Source organism: Polypterus senegalus, chromosome 1 (genome assembly GCF_016835505.1).
Source record: "Polypterus senegalus isolate Bchr_013 chromosome 1, ASM1683550v1, whole genome shotgun sequence".
Classification (NCBI taxonomy): domain Eukaryota; kingdom Metazoa; phylum Chordata; class Cladistia; order Polypteriformes; family Polypteridae; genus Polypterus; species Polypterus senegalus.
The window spans coordinates 62,832,544-62,849,756 of NC_053154.1; the positions used below are offsets into that span (position 1 = coordinate 62,832,544).

The window sequence follows — 17,213 nt, forward strand, 5'->3', positions numbered from 1 at the left end:
TGTAAGACATTAGGGGAGTTTTGAAATTCACACAGTATTGTGCAAGAAGCCAAGCTCTTTCAGCTATATTTTCTTTAGTTAGTGCTAGAACACGTGCAGCAGCATTTTAAACTGGTAATTATTTGACATTTTAAAATAAATAATAATATATTTTATTTATATAGCACCTTTCCCATGCTCTTCTGGAGTCTCAGAAAGAACAGCTGGGTATATGTAACATTGGATACAACTATTTTCTGCATAAACCACTAAAAAAGATAAATACAGGAATTATATAAAGTATTAAATAGAATAAAATACAATAATCCAGTTTAAATACTAAAGTCAATGCTAAAAGAAAAGCATGAACAAATAACATCATTTGTGATATAACATACACACAGATTATCCTGATCATATGGACAGAGAGGTAAACTGGAAGAAGGGGCAGAATGTCAGGTTTAAGTTAAAAGCCTTCCTGAAGAGATGAGTTTTAAGTTGTTTTTTAAAAGAATGAATTGAGTCATCTAATTAATTTCAAGAGGTCATTCCAAAGTCTCTGTGCTATACAGTTGATGGCCCTGTCACTCACAGAGGGCAGGTTACTGTGGAGCACTACAAGATTGCCAGATTCAGAGGACCTTAGTGGGCGAACAGGAGCACAGCAATGTAGCAGGTCACTGATGTAGGCTGGTGCAATGCCTTTTAAAGCTTTGCAAGTTATTGATAGAATTTTATATTCAATCCTGTAAGACACAGGGAGCCAGTGAAGGTAAAACAGGATGGGTGTGATGTGCTCACTGTTGCGGGTTTGTGTAAGGACTCTTGCAGCAGAGTTTTGAATCAACTGGAGCTGTGATTTAAGATTAGAAGCGGCACCTGCCAGTAGGGAGTTAAAATTAATGATGTGGGATGTGATAAAAGCATGGACAAGTTTTTCAACAATAGAAAAGGAGAGGAATGAGCAAACATGGGATATGTTACGGAGTTGGAAGTAAGAAAGTTTCTTAATACGGTTCATGTTGGTGGAATAAGATGACAGGTTGAAGTAGTTTATTAAATACAGAGAACAAAACCCTCAAGTTATCATGGCCACTTTGTATTTTTCTGCCATAATGCATGTTCTTGGGTGCAGTTAATGCATCTCGGTAAGCCCTTTGATTATTAGAGAAAGTTTGGACATGCACTTTGAGGCCAGTCTTATGTGACAATCTCTCAAGATGTCTGCCAGCTGCTTTCATAGGCCGTAATTCTAAGTTGTACCAAGGAGCGAAACACTTGAAGGAAACCTCCTTATGTTTTACAGGAGCTGTTTTATTTAGTGCTGAATGAGGGGCTAAGTTATAATAGTCAACAAGACTATCTAGTGCAGATGGAATAGGGAAAGACAAAAAAAGTTCAGAAATTGATCCAGCAAGGTTAGAGTTTCATATATTTTTACGGTTTCTGAAAGAAATTTGACATTTACAGGTAACGAGACGGGAGAGGTAATCAGACAGTGAAAAATACTGCTTTATGGTCAGGGTGCCCAAATCACCCCTATAAATGTTGCCAACAGATAAGCCTGACGTGAAGTTCAGGTCTAATATATGACCACCAGAGTGGGTTGGAAAATCAACCAAAGTCAAAACAGTTAATTTATTCCTCAGTTTTCAAATAGAAATGTCAACATGGATGTTGAAATCACCAAGCAGAATGACTGTCTGGGAAAGGGAACTTAACCTACTTAGTAATTCAGTTAGATGAGATAAGAAAGACACATTGTATACTGGGAGATGATAGAGAAGTAAGATTTCGAACAGTGAGACAACTGAAAAAGACAATTAGGGTACTCCAGTGAATAATTAAAATAAAACTATGTGAATACATATGCACATATGAATGAGTTCTTTAATGGACTGGCTTTCCAGCCACATGGTGTATGCCCCTCACATAAAGCTTATAGGAGACAATCTGGATAGAGGAAGTTGCTAAATTTTGTCAATTGCAGATCCTTTTGTTTTCTGAAATTAAAATGTAAACAATAATGCAGGAAAGTTATTCAAATCTTGAATTAAGATGGCCAATATATATATATAGCGCCAAGGAGTTTATACAGCCACGAAGTTTATACAGCCACAGGACAAGTCTAACCTAAATCTTATTCTGCCTTCATGATCAGGATACCAATATTTCCTTGAACATAAATTTTGCCCACCTTTCCTTCAACAACAGCAAAAACATTTATTTGTACAGCACATTTTCCTACAAAAATGTAGTTCAAAGTGCTTTACAAGATAACAAAAAAAAGTTACAAGAAAAGAAAAACATTTAAGATAAGGCAATAATATTAACAAAACAAGGTAAAGTTAAATGGCCTAGATGACAGAAAAAACAAAACAACTCCAGTTACTCTGGAGAAAAAAGAAATCTCCACTGGTTCCAAGGCCAAAAGTCTACCCAGCTCCCACTGGGCATTCTGCCTAATAAATGGTCAAAAATCAGTCCTCTTTGTTTTCATACTTTCCATGATAGTATTCTGATGAAGTTGGTCTTGTGGACAGATGAGACACTGTCCTTCTTTCCATTATCTTAGTTAGCTGCATGGTTCCTTATCACCACCACAGAAGAAAAGACAGCAGAGAATAATGGGGGTTAGTAAAGATTGTGGATCCCTGAAGAATATAATCCTATACCCATACTGTCTATTAGTAATACAGCTGAAATATAGCTATGAAAAGACAAATTAAAAAATTGGGTTTTCAGCAGTTTTTTAAAAATGTTCCACAGTATTAGCCTGGTAAATTCCTATAGGTAATTAATTCCAAAGTTTAGGTGCATAACTGTAAAAGGCCATCGCACCACTTCGTTTAAGCCTGTCATTTGGAATTATCTGCAGACCTCCATTTAAAGATCTAAGGTTACATTTTGGAGTGTAGGAGGACAGGCATTCTAAAATATTGGACAAAGCAGGATTATTTAAGGCTTTATAAACTATAAGTAGTATTTTAAAGTCATTTCTGAATGATATGGGCAACCAATATAACAACGCTAAAACTGGGGAGATGTGATCAAATTTTCCTTTTGTAGTTAAGATTCTCGCTGCTGCATTCTGCACTATTTGCAACTGATTGATGTTTTTTTTAGGTAGCCCTGTAAGGAGTGCACTACAGTAGTCTAGTCGACAAAAAAAAAAAAGCGTGAATTAATTTTTTAGTGTCTTGTAAAGTTATAAGTGGTGTAACTTTTGCTATATTCCTTGAGTGAAGAAATTCAGTCCTAGTAATCTGGTGAATATGTGATTTAAAGTTAGGTCAAAGTCAATGATTACCCCTAAATTCTTTATTATCGCCCTGATTATTAAACCTAAGAGATTACGTTTTTTTCTAATGCCCTTGCTTTATCCATGTTTGCCAACCACTAAGAGCATCAGTGTCATCAGGCACTATAGATAAATAAAGCTGTGTGTTATCTGCATAGTAGTGGTAGCTCATCATATGATTTGAGATAATCTGGCCTAATGGAAGCATGTACATTGAGAAGAGCAGCAGACCCGGAATAGATCCTTGTGTTACACCATATACAATATCTAAATATATCTATATACATGTATCTCCAAAGTACAATCACCACAACTAACCAAGAATTTTCTACCTGTTAAATATGACTAGAACTATTTGAGGATGGTGCCGGAGAGGCTCACCCATTGCCTAAAGGGATTTAAATGATTACTGTGGTCTATGATGTTAAATGCTGCTCTCAAGTTCAACAGAATAAGAACAGATATACAGTCTCTATCCGCATTGACCTGCTAATCATTCACTACTTTGACCAGTGGAGTTTCTGTACTATGGTTTGTTCTGAAACCATAGAAACCAAAGCAAGTAACAATTAATCTGCTTAATAACTGCCTTTTCTAGAAGTTTACTTAAGAAAGGCAGGTTAGAAACTACAGTATACATACTTCAAACCACTGATTATTAATTGCTTCTGGAATAAAATACATTTTTGATCATAAAATTTAATTATTTGCCAATAAACATAAATATGTATTCATTTTCACATATACAAAATCATTTTTGCTACAGTGCCTATAAAAATTAGTATTTACCACCTCTGAAATGTTCACATTTTATTGTTATACCACATTGAATCACAGAGAATTTAATTTGGCTTTTTTGACACTGATCAATTGGAAAAGACTCATTAATGTCAAAGTGGAAACAGATTTCTGCAAAATAGTCTAATTTAATTACAAAAATAAAACATTAAATAATTGATCACATAAGTATTCACCTCTCTTTAATGTGACAACCCTAAATCATCACCATTAGTTTTAGAAGTCACATAATCTGTTAAACAGCGATCATCTGTTTGTAGTTAATGGTTTTCAACTGATTGTAGTTGTAAATGCCACAAGGGATGGGCGGGCATCCCGACCAGGAGAGGGGATGGTTCCTTACCCAGATGGGAAGCTCTTGGCAGGCAGACAGACAGACATGCCAGCCAAGGGAGAGAAGTGCCAGACCTGAAAGAGACTGCCCAAGTGGATGGACGGAGAGCCCATTGGAAGGAGATGGTTCCTTGCCCAGGCAGGAAGCCTCAGGCAAATGGACAAGCGTCCTGATCTGACATGTGTCTGACACCTTCCCTGCCCAAGATAGAAAAGGAGGACAGGGAAGTATTCTCTCTGGGGGATGTTTATCTCCCCAGTTGCGAGATGGCAGTGGCCCTAGATATCGGTGTCAAAATGGGAACCAGCAGGAAAGACCATGAATTGTAGTCCAGCAACAGAGAACTGAAAGAAGGTGCTGCAGGGAGTTGTACTTCCTATTATTTGGGAGTTCTGTGTAACCTGGAAGTGCTTCCAATGGGCAACTGCCCTGGCAGCAGAAGTACTCCCAGGTTCTCAATAAAAGGGACCATACTGCCTTGTCCAGGCGAGTCAGATGATGGGTGGAAGAAAGGCAACACTCGACTAGAGGAGAGCAGTACAGTGGTGAGAGAGAGTAGAGGTGAACTGGAGGAAAGGTACCTGTGTTTTGTGCTTGTGTATACTGAGGTATTGTAGATTAAACATCCTTTGTTTGAACCCGGAACTGTCTTGTGTGTTCGTGTTTGAGTTTTAGGGCTCTCTGTCGCCACCTTGCTTTCACACAGTATAAATGTACATGTAGCTTATCAAGAAAGTCTAACTGGTGGCAGGTTAGTATTGTGGCCTAACCTATACAATGAAGACAAAAAGAATAACCCCAAGCATCTCCATGAAAAGGTGAGTAAAAAAGCTCAAGTCAGGGGATCAAGACAAGAAAGCAAGAGTGTAAAAAAATCAAATTAAATTAAATGTGATTCAATGTTGTATAACAATAACATATGAAAATATTCAAGAGGTTGAATACTTTTTATAGGTGCTGTATGAAGTGTCTACCTTTTCTTCCCAATCCCTTTCTTTATCCCATCTTTCTCTTCAGCCCATACCTATTTTTCTTCTATGTTAGAAGCCTCCCTGATACTGTCTAGCTCTCACTTATTCTAAGGAGAAGGAAAGCGTTTTCATCTTTACAGCCTTGGCTTCTTTTAAATTATCTCTCTCCTCACAGCATTATGCTTTTTTAATCATATGAAGTCACCATAACTGTAAATTACTGCCTAAACTAATAGTACCCTCTTATCCAGAAATATCTGATCTTTTAGCAATATGTTATTATATTTACAACCAAATCTCATGTCAGATTCTAGTTTTGCATATGTTGATTTGAAGTGCTGGCAAAGCAGAATTACATTTCAGTGGCTGTCAGTTTTATGCTTCAATGCAGACAACAGAAGTGACACTTAAATGAGCCAAAACTGAACCTAGCCTTCTTTTTGTCACTCCTAAATTAATTTACAATACAGAGAAATTCTGAAAATGTATTTTTTAAATTTGTAGTCCACTATGTATACTCGCTTAACAAATTATTAGGAACACCTGTACGTCTGCTTATCCATGCAATTATCTATTCAGCCAATGAAATGGCTGCAGCAGAATGCATAAAATTATGCAGATACTGGTCAAGAACTTCAATCTATGCTCTCATCAAACACCAGAAATGAGAAAAATGTGATCTCAGTGATTTTGACTGTGGTATGGTTGTTGGTGCCAGAGAGGCTGATCTGAGTTTTCATGTAACTTGATCTCCTGGGATATCCGCACACAACAGTCTCTAGAGAATGCTTGTAATGGTGCAAAAAATAAATAACATACAGTGAATAGCAGTTTTGTGAACAAAAGCATCTTGTTGATGAGAGAGGTCAAAGGAGACGGGCCACTCTGTATAACTGTGGTGTGCAGAAGAGTATCTCAGAATGCTCAACATGTCTGTCCTGGAGGCAGAAAGGCTACAACAGCAGAAGACCATGTTTGGTTCCACTCATGTTAGCCAGAAACAGAAATACTGCAGTTGATGCAGGCTCACCAAAACTGCTCAGTTGCAGACTGAAAAATGTAGCTTAGTCTAATGAATCTCAGTTTCTGCTGAGGCACAGATGGTGTGGTCAAAATTTGCACCAACAGTACAAATCCATGCACCATAACTTACTTGTGTCAACAGTGCTGGTGGTGGTTGTGTAATGGTGTGGAGAATGTTTTACTGGGATATTTTGAGCCTTTTAATGTTAATTAATCATCACTTGAGTGCCACAGCCTTTTGGAGTATTTTGCTGACTATGTGCATTCCTCCATGGCCACAATTGTCCAGTCTTCTAACAGCTACTTCCAGCATGATAATTCACCAGGGGCCTCATGCATAACGTCGTGCGTAGAATTCGCACTATAACATGACGTAAGCACAATAGCAGAAATGTGCTTACGCACAGAAAATTCCAGATGCAGGAATCTGTGCGTACTCCAACTTCCGAGTTCTTCCGCTCCATAAATCCTGATCAGTGTAAAAACTATTGCACGTGCACGCGCCTTCTGTCCCGCCTCGTCTCCTCCCAGAATTACGCCTCTTTGAATATGCAAATCAATATAAACAGACCTTAAGCTCAGCGTTCTGTAAAAAGGCAATGGCAAAAGCAAGAGGGAAAATATAAGAATTTCAGCGAATACCAAGTGGAGGCAAAGATAAACGTACTATTTGTTGGTTTATACAGTGGTATAATCAACAAAAGAAAGTTGATCGAGTGACATAGCATGTTGGAGAAACAAGCTCAAGTTCACAAAGTCACACAGTGCCTGACATAAAAAAGAAGTTGTCACATATCAAAGTTGCCGTGAAAAGGTGAGACGTAGCCCACCGTCAGAGTGTCATATGGAAGCTTATTAGGGTACAGTGAGAAAAAAAGGCACAGAGTAGGAAAAAAGCACGAAATGTTATCTTCAATCTCGAAATATCCACTTTAATCACGTAGTTTATTTTGTCATTAAAGTAGAACATAAACTTCATCTTAAAATCATTTAATTTACTAGTTTCTCAAATCTCATTGTAACTAAAGTAGTCTGTTAAATGCTTTGTTATGTATTTGATCCTTAATGTGCTCTATGTGTGTGAATCACTACATGCTTCCATTCTTTCTCTTTCTCCGACAGGACACAGAATCCATTATATTTGTGATATTACAGCTCTCTGAATAATTAAAATACTGCGATGTATATGTGATATTTTTTTCATGATGATAGGAGTTAAAGCATGTTATTAAACAGGGGAACACGTTGTGTGATTGTGTTCGACCTTCGATGAAATTATTGTAGCAGTACTGTCTCTTTCAAACGTACTATCCTCCAATTCCTGTCCTTACTTTTCTTTCTTCAAATACCCAATCGCCACACAATCAGCTCTGTAATAGACGTTAAGCCATCTGTAAGCTTACAACGACAATTCTTCAAAAATTTTAAGGAACATTGAAATATCTTCATAGTATGTGTTTAATTATTCTATCCGTCTATCCTTCCAGTGTCACGCCATCCTCAGCAAATATACAGCAAGAGGCTGGAACAATATGTGAACTTGCTAGCGCTGCGGCACCGTGTCCTCACATGTTAGCAATACAGATTATTTAAATGAAGTTAAAGTTGTATCTGGATAATATAATCAACATATTTTGCTGCATTTCATCTTAAAAATGATATCGTCATCATATGTAAATACATGCTTTATAAAGTGGTGCAGGTTGTGCAATATTATAACTGTAGTGCAAGTTTACAGTGGGGTGATTGTACTTATAAGTACAAACAGTTCTACAAGGAGCAATTGATTGTGTGTGTTTATAGTTCTTGTTTTGCCATGGCTGAGGCAGAGTGGGCTTGATGCTGTATACAGATAATTCTCTTTCCGATCAGCTGCTGCTGTGATTCCCCACTCAGATACAGTGATATAAATACTCTGAGTGGTGCAGTGAGAGTAATATGGAAAAAGATGATCCGTTGTGGCAACCCTTAACGGGAGCAGCTGAAAGAAGGAAAAAAGGTGCAGTGAGAGTTACAATGCTAAAGCCGTTATGGTATTTGGAATACTATGGCTATTCCCTGGACCATTATATTGTTACAGGTTAATTACAATCAGATGCATTACACTAATAAACAATATGCGGTTAGTTTCAGTGTATTTATAAAGCCGCGTCAGTAATATGGTTCTAACAAATAAAGGGTAACCACACAGGAACAGTAGCGCTGCTTTGACGCTGGGTGCCGCCAGTCTGCAAAACGGAGCGGAAAACTTGCGTACGACAGGGTATGAGGTACCATGGAAAAGTGCGTGGCTTTACGCCAAGTGTAGGTTTTATACATCGCGATTTGAACGTGGAAACGTTCTTACGCAACATTTCTGTGTGTACGCACCATTTATACATGAGGCCCCAGGTCACAAAGTAAAAGTCATTTCAATCTGATTTCATGAACATGGCAATGAATTCAGTGTTCTTCCATGCCCTTTGCAGTCACTGGATCTGAATCTAACAGAACACCTTTGGGATGAAGAAAACAGGAGAATGTAGCTCAAAGTGCTACAAGAGCTGATAAATCCGTCATACAATCAAATCAACAAGGACAAAAATATCAAAGGAAAGTTTGCAGCATCTTATAGAACCCATGCCCTGAAGAACTGAGGCTCTTTTGAAATCCCTACCCAGTTTTATTATAGTGTCACTAATAGTGTGCCTAATGATTATAAGCTATAGTGATCCCTCCTCTGCTGAACTGTGTATGTATTTTAAGTTTCAAGTTTCAGTTATAATTGTGATCCATTCACACTAAATTCTGAACAAGGTGGCACATCTGGCTCATTACTAAGAAAACTGATAGCCACAGTCTGAGAAGTTACAGGAAGAAGGCTGGCAAAAAGAAAATGTCTTGGTGCATTTTTAGTGTTATTTAATTTTCAAATCCTCGGCTGTGCATATTTTTTTACACTATCAAATATGTGAAATTAAGGGAAATATTGAAAATATGTTTTAATTGGAAGTAATTTAATTTGCAAAAATATAAATTTAGCAAAAATGTACAATTAACACAAAAGTTGATATCTTTAGAAGTAGATACATTGACTCATATGAATGATTCCTTAGAAGTACTTTGTATATGTTCAATTCAGCATCTTTTATTATTCTTTAATTAATTGTTTATACAGTCATCCTTTATTTATATTTGTTTTGTCCAATTAGTGATCTTGGAGTCTGGAGCCTACCCTGGCAGCATTGATCTTACTGCAGCACAAACTCTGGAGTGGGTACCAGTTCATCACAGGGCCCACTCTCAAACCTACTCACATTGGAGTAATTTACAGTTGTCAATCCAACATGCATGTCTTTGGGATGAGAGAGGAAAACCAGAATGTCCCTAAGAAAGCTAACACAGACAAGGGGAGGACTTCCAAACTCTGCAGACAGTAACTTGACTCCAGATGTGAACTCAGTCTCTTGGGGCTTTAGACACTAGTACTAACCAGTGTGACATTCCCTTATTGATTATTCCAAAAATATTCTTAAATTAGCACATTTTTAAAAATAATTAGTACACCATTTACAAATATAATGTGTAGGAATGTCCCTTCAAGATACATCTAGGTTTTCTTTAAAAAATAGTTTCTCTTAAAATTTTATTGCAGGCCACTAAATAAGAGCACTCCAAAACTTTTGCAAGCCATTCAATTTCAGATTAATTTTGGCAGATTAGAGTGAAACAGCTAGGATTTCTAAAAGACTATACTGCAGGTTATTTGCAATGATAGTGTAATTTTGACAAAGCAGGACTGTTGCCAGCAATAAATCAAGCTCTTTCTGTATGTTATTGTAAATCTTCTCCTATGGGCTTATTCTTACTTAGCTGGAAAATGACAGACCTTTTGTAAAAGTTCCCTTTGGCAAAAATCCCACAATTTCTCCCTGTGGAATTGAAAAGTATTTTACACTTTTTGTAAGTGCTTTAGAATGTGCTGTGTCTTCTTTGCTTTAAAATCTAATGTAAGGGAAATATGTTCTGTCTGATTGTGTGAGTACGCGGTAACACTTATCTGCCGCTATTAAATGTGACCCAATAGTGCAACTCTAATGTAAACATTGTACCAATTACAGTGGAACAGTCACTTCAATCGTTACGTTTAGAATGCGTTAGCTGAATCAGTGGCATCAGGTCAGTTATTGAAAGGTTAATACTATCAAAGTCAAATCATTTTGCGAAAGAATTTAAACATTTAAAACCTTTTTTCTTTGGATTTTTCAATTAAATAAAAATTCCATTGTCCTTGAGTACCCATTATAAGCCTCTAGCAAGCTGAGTTAGTGAATGTATGTTTTATTTAAAATATTGAATTTTATTGAAATAAGACCATCGAGCACTCTAGGTTATTTTAAACAGCACATTTCTTTGCTAAATATTTTATGGAATTAAAGTCCAAAGATGAAATTTAAAACATATTTGATCAGCAGATATTTCATAGTGTTATGTAATTGTCAAATCCTGTTGGAAATTTAATAGCAAATAAAAGTTAATTCAAAGCACCTGTGTTAAGCCCAGTTTTCTATTATACTGTAAGTAGAAGGCAAATATTTATATTTCTAAGCAATCTACCCCCTGCCCCATTGACTTTTTAACACAACACCAACTTTCCTACCACTTCAGGCATCTGAATTAAGTAAAATAATATGTATTAGCATGCTGAGATTGGAAAAAGTAATGAACATCGTGTCTTGCTGTGGGTCCTGGCACAGGCCAGTGACCAATGTTTGTTCTCAGACACCTATGTTTATTATGGACATTGTGGTCGGGTGTTGGAATGATAGGTTCCATTTAATCAACCGAAAAATGTCCAACATATGAAATGCCTTTTATGTTGCAAGCCCTCAAGAGAAATATAAATATATTCGGCTCTCAGCCGACGAAATGAGGGTCATTCACTGGAGCACTATCCTGTGGGTTGCTTTCATCGTAAAAGACACCTCCTTCTTGGTAGCCAGGTTTCTTATAGCAGATGAACCAGAAGTGGACGGGCTAAGTTCCTCACTAGCTGTTTTTTCTGAGCAGAGGGGAGAGAAGGAGAGGGGAAAGTTAGTGACAGTACCCACTCTAAACCCAGCAAGTTACTACATACCTCAATCAAGCCCGTGAGAAGATCTTCCCACACGCATGCATAAAAACATTCAGATTCAATTTAAATATACCGTATATACTCACATGTAAGTCGGGTCTTGACACCCAAAAAATCGATCATAAAATCAGACCCCAACTCATACGTCCGTTCAAAAATGCAACACTTAATTTTTATTTTTTTTTTTACATCTTCTTGCCTCCCCAAATCTTGCATCAGTTTCTCAGATGCATCAAATTTTGTTGCAGCAGCACAGTTACCAATTTCTTTTGCTACTTAATTATACTATACTTAATTTAAAGCCAGCTTAAGATTTTCTTCTGATCGAACGCTCCATCATAGATAAGGGATGCTCTTACAATAAAGGTATATGAGGTTGTGAGATACAAAAAACACAAAGCAGTGCAAACGTTGCTTCAGAATAGTTTGGGTATTACCATGTGGTCACGTAAGCACAATAGAGAGAGAGAGGTTAGGAGCATGTGCTGATACAGCGCACTGCCGCACCCACATAGAAAAAAAGGCAGCGTGCTCTGTGATTACTCTCTCAGGCGGGCGTTAGCATATCATAATCTCTTGTACCAATAGAGTGAGTTGTTTGCATTCAACTTATACGACCAACATTATAAAATAACAGAAATTATACTGTAAAATCAAGTCCCGACTTATTCGCGGGAGAAATTATCCGCGAGTATATACGGTAGTATAGTCAGCACATAATTTGTGTTGGAGCTCAGATTTTGGTCCCTCAGCAATGGGGGACCTTCAAACACATACTCTAGGAACTCCACTCATGCTCCAGGACCCCAAAATGTTTTTTTCAATACTTTATAATATTTAACTAGACAGAGTTAGTTTAATTGAATTTATTTAGCCTTTATAAAAGTAGCCTATATAACATTACTTATATATGTTTTTTGATTGGCTGATATGAAAAAGAAAAAAATGTACCCACACTGCAAACCATACAAATCAAAATAAATCATCAGATTTAGTTTAGTGAAAAAAGCTAGTTATGGTGCAGTGGGTGCAGATAGAGGTTTAGAGATAAAAGGAATGGTAGTGAGGCAGTGGGAACAAAGATGCATCAGATGAGATTGAGGACAGTGAAGACTCCAATATAAGTGTCCTACACAGAGTGTTGGCAGTAAAACATTGCCAGATATACAAGTGAAGTACACATTTATATGTGAAAGTATATGTGTAAACAGCACTGATTTAATGAGTTTATTAGGCAATGACATAAACTGAGCAGTAACAGTGCTGTGCTTCAGTGCCCAAATTGCCATTGTCATCAAGTGATACTTCCATCTTCAACAACCCTGCTTTTATGTATAGGTGGTCATCCCATTTTATTTCTGTCTTGGGCTTTGGTAGACATTTCAGCTGTAGGAAACATTTTAATGATGCTTGGCTCCATAACATTTCAGTCCCTAAAGTCTGAGTTTGGAATTCAGTCCTTCTCTTTTTACTTTCAATTAATGTATGTTCTCAAAACTTACAACATTTACAGCTCTTCCCTCCCATCGACTTCACAACTTCTGGTCTCTACCTCAAGATCAGAGGCATCTCTCTATGGTAGTCTGTACAATGCTTCATATTGTAACATCCCAGCCAGGTTAAAGGCCTTTTGGAGTGACTGTTGGGTTGGATTGAGAGAGGGTGGAGTACAGCACGGAGGATGGACAGTGGGGGTATGGATGACAAGGAAAGTGGGGGCGGACCCGGGATGGGAGGAGGGTTGAGAGGTTCATGGGAGAAGGGGCGAGAAGGTTGCGTTGTGGGGTTACGAAGTTGGCGTTTTTTTTGCTTTTCTTTAACGGCATCTCTCAGGACCACAAAAATGAGAGAAAGCTAGTAGACTGTAAATAGTTCAAAGTCAAAGTTGTTCATTTTTTTCGCTGTTACAACCCTGTGGTTTTTTTCTTCTTTACTGTTCAACTATAATGTTTGATGATCTTTACTTCTTCTGTCTGTTTTTTTTTTCTTCTTCTTTTTGAACCTTACACGGAGATCGCTACAATATCAACAGGTTTGGCAGCGGGATTTTCCCTCAACAACCCCAGTTTCTTGAAATCTATTTTTACGAATATTATATTAATTTAAGAACTACAATCTTGAAAACATTCAATTGAGGATTGTTCATTGCATTTATTTTCCTCCTCAAAAGTGTTTTGACGCCTATCCACCAATCCCTTTGGTCCCTTCTCCCAGCCGATCATCCCAGGTACTTTTTTGCATATCTTTTGGGAGTGCCCCCCAGTTATTTTTTATCACTAAATTTTTCTCAACTTTCTTTCAAAGTATTATCCCTTATTATTATCCCTGTCTTCTGTCCATTGGAGGCTATTGTGTCGCTGCAAATATGTCTCTAGGCTCTTGCTGGAAATCTGATGTCTTTGTTTCATTAACGTCTGGACAAGCTTCATTGTTTGATCTTTATCTTCTGGAACTCTCAGTGGGAGTCATCAATGGGTCATCTGCTTCATGTATTACAAAATGGCATACTGTGGTGCGAATTCTCTGTAGGCAGATGGCATGTGGTTGCAGATGCTCTTATTTTTCTATTTAAAGTTTATCTCAACGGGGTCTGACATCTGAGTTGTGATTCCCTCGTAGATTTTGCTCAGGCAACTTTCACTTTTTTTTTGTTTTTTTTTTACGGGGAAATTTCTGTGAATGGTTAGCGTAAGATGGGGTGAGATGTATTTTCACTTCTATTACTATCATTATCAGTGTTGTCTTTTATTTTATGAGATCCCTGGTGACTATTGTTTTTTTTTCTCTTGCTTGTTGTTACTTATATTGAATGAATATTTTGTAAAAAAGGAAAAAATATGGTAGTTTTAATATGCTGAAAAAGCACTGAATATCTAGGACTATTGGACTCCATAGCTAATATCTGTATAACTAAGAAGTAAAACTCTGAGTTATTAAACGTCATACATGTAAAATAGATCAAGTACAACAAATTACAATTCCACTCCATATTTTTACTTTGGAAAAAAAATCTATTTTCACACTTTGCTTTCAAACTATGGTTTTGCATTGCTAAGCTACTGTATTTCACTGATGTCCCATCACAGGTTGGCTTCTCCCCTACTTGTGATGCTGCGAGAACAGACAACTAATTCAAACTCTAGTATGGAATAAGTGACTTTGAAAAGAGATAGATGGACGAAAGCAATTTTGTGCCCATTAGTTCAATAATTTGTAAGATGGTAGGGTTTCAGCAGTGATCTCTCAGTAACCGAGCACCATACTAGCTGCTAAGAATATGCAACACTATAAATTGTATAAATGTATTTTGCAAAATTGGAAAAAATAGCTAAAATCAGCAGTTTTCAAAGTCCATAAAATAAGTGCATGAATATATTTTGAAGTCAGCACAGGGGTTAGCTATCCTGTCTCACAGAAACACAAGACTGGATTTAAATCCTGCTCTGTTACAGTTGTGACACAATAAGACAACAGACATAATAAAGGTTTGGGGCAGTCACCCATATAATATGTCCTGGCTGCAAAATGGTTGAATTCTCAAAGAGAGTTGATTACAAGACTGAGTCCAAAAGGCAAGATGGCGGCTTTAAAGCACCGTATAGGAAATGACATCATCCTGGGAGCCAGAACTGGAAGTGATGTTATCAGAACTGGAAGGAATGTCATCCAATGCGCTGGAATCAGAAGTGACATCATCTGATGGCACCAGAACTGGAAGTGACATCATCAAAGGCGCCAGAACTCGCTGGGATTTTCTCAGCGGGAAGGGTCTGCAAGGAATTGAGAAAGACAGTCAGTGCACCCTGCCACCTCCTGGTCCAATGTGGTATTACAATTACTTGTGCCGTTTAGTTGCCTCCTACTCGCATGTGTGTGACACAGTCTTTTACATGTTTTCCTTGTGTCTTCTTGGGTATAACTCTGTGTACATCCAGAAGATAAGTATGTTCGATCAACTCTAAATTAAGACTCTGAATTCATTCACTGTCCATATATAAGCATGTGCACGGTCATTTCAGGGCTGGTTCATGGCTTGAGCCCAAAGCAGCTAAACTAAGTGTCAGCTCCTAGCAAATGTGAAACTAAATGAAGTGTTTTAATTATGCGAATAAATAGATGGTTTTACACTGTAAAGACATGAAATAGCTAAACGCATGTAGGAAAATTGTTGAAACAAAAAATGAAAAATTATTTGCAACCAAATTAATAAAGAAAATGCTGAGAATAAAACTTTTTACGTAAAAATATTGCTGACACAGTGCTGACATTAGTGGCTCAGAGTAGCAGGTGTTCTTACATATGAAATGCAATAACAGTAATTGCTAAAATATGTCTCTCCCTGACATTCATAATTGTAACAGCAAAATAATGACACTAAAATTGCCTTTCATGGAGCTCCATGTGTGTGGTGCTTTATAAAACAGGTAACATTGCAGTACAAGCTGAAGCATGCATGCTGTAGAATAAAGGACTCATTTCAAGTACAAATAGCTGTGTGCCGTTACTCTTTTGGAAAAAGGCACTGTCAGCTGTGAATTAGTTTTCTTTGTGAACAGAACCCTGCATAGGCTGCAAGACCATTCTAAAATAATAGCATTGAAAAACTACTGTTAACCTGCAAAGTTACAACTGGTGCCCTTAATTGAATATATACCCAGAAGTTTTTGAAGAAAAAGAATAACACAATAGAAATCGTTTCATTTCCAAATGACTGATGACTGAAAGGAAAGATGGCCAGAATCTCAACAAAAAATCTGTATAAACATTTCTTTTCAGGCTTACAACAGGAATGCATATAATGAATACTGAAATTATGTCACTGAAAAGCACATGCTTGAAACCTTCCCAACCTCACTTGTCAAGCTCTGAAGCAACAATTTATTATTTTACAGTCAAGGTCAAAGTGAAACATTACTTCTGAGAGAAGTATTTAGTTATTTGTGCACATTATAATTTAATAAAAGAAGAACTAAAAAGAAAGTAAACAGTAAGATAAAAAGGAAAAAGTCTTACAGGATAAACAAAATATCTTTTGCAGTTTTTACATACAGTAGGTACATTTTAACACTTAAAGCTGAATTGTGGAAAGAAGCATGAATTTCTTGTGATGTGATGTGTTTATTCTTTATAATAGGGTTCTCCAATTCAAACTACAGAGAAATTAGTTTATAGCACAGAAAATGAATAGGATCTTTAATGATAAAGTGGAGCTTATTAGGAAAAAAGTCTCCATATAGTAATTGATGGACTCCAATCACTCAACTCGTTTTAATCATTTGTAGTCATTGTAGTTTTTTGTGGCATATAATGTTATAAATTAAATTTTATGAATAATTAGAATAGACTAGCCAACCCGCGGCATATCATACACTGCATAATTATCAACGTGAACAGTCAACGTGGCTCACAGCTGCATGTGGACTGTAGCACAGACCAAAGTGAGGAGATGTTTTTGGTGACGTGTTGGGGGCAGGCACATGAGCAAGCAGTGTGCATGCTTCAAGAGCGAGGGTGGACGCGGGAGGAGGGTGAGAATTGGCGACTGGTGCTCTGTCGTGCGTTCCCCATGACACGGCAGGATTAGAGTGGGCGGTTGGTGCTCTGTCGTGTATACCCCATGGTCGACCGACTTGGTCGATTATATATACAGTTGAACCTCGGTTCATGACCATAATGCATTCCAAAACTCTGGTC

At 37.3% G+C, this 17,213-nt stretch overlaps 1 long non-coding RNA gene across 1 annotated transcript in view; it reads left to right on the forward strand.

Annotated features, from left to right (window-relative positions):
• LOC120517900 overlaps positions 1-17,213 on the forward strand; it is a 96,507-nt gene that overhangs the window by 61,593 nt on the left and 17,701 nt on the right. The window lies entirely within an intron of this gene.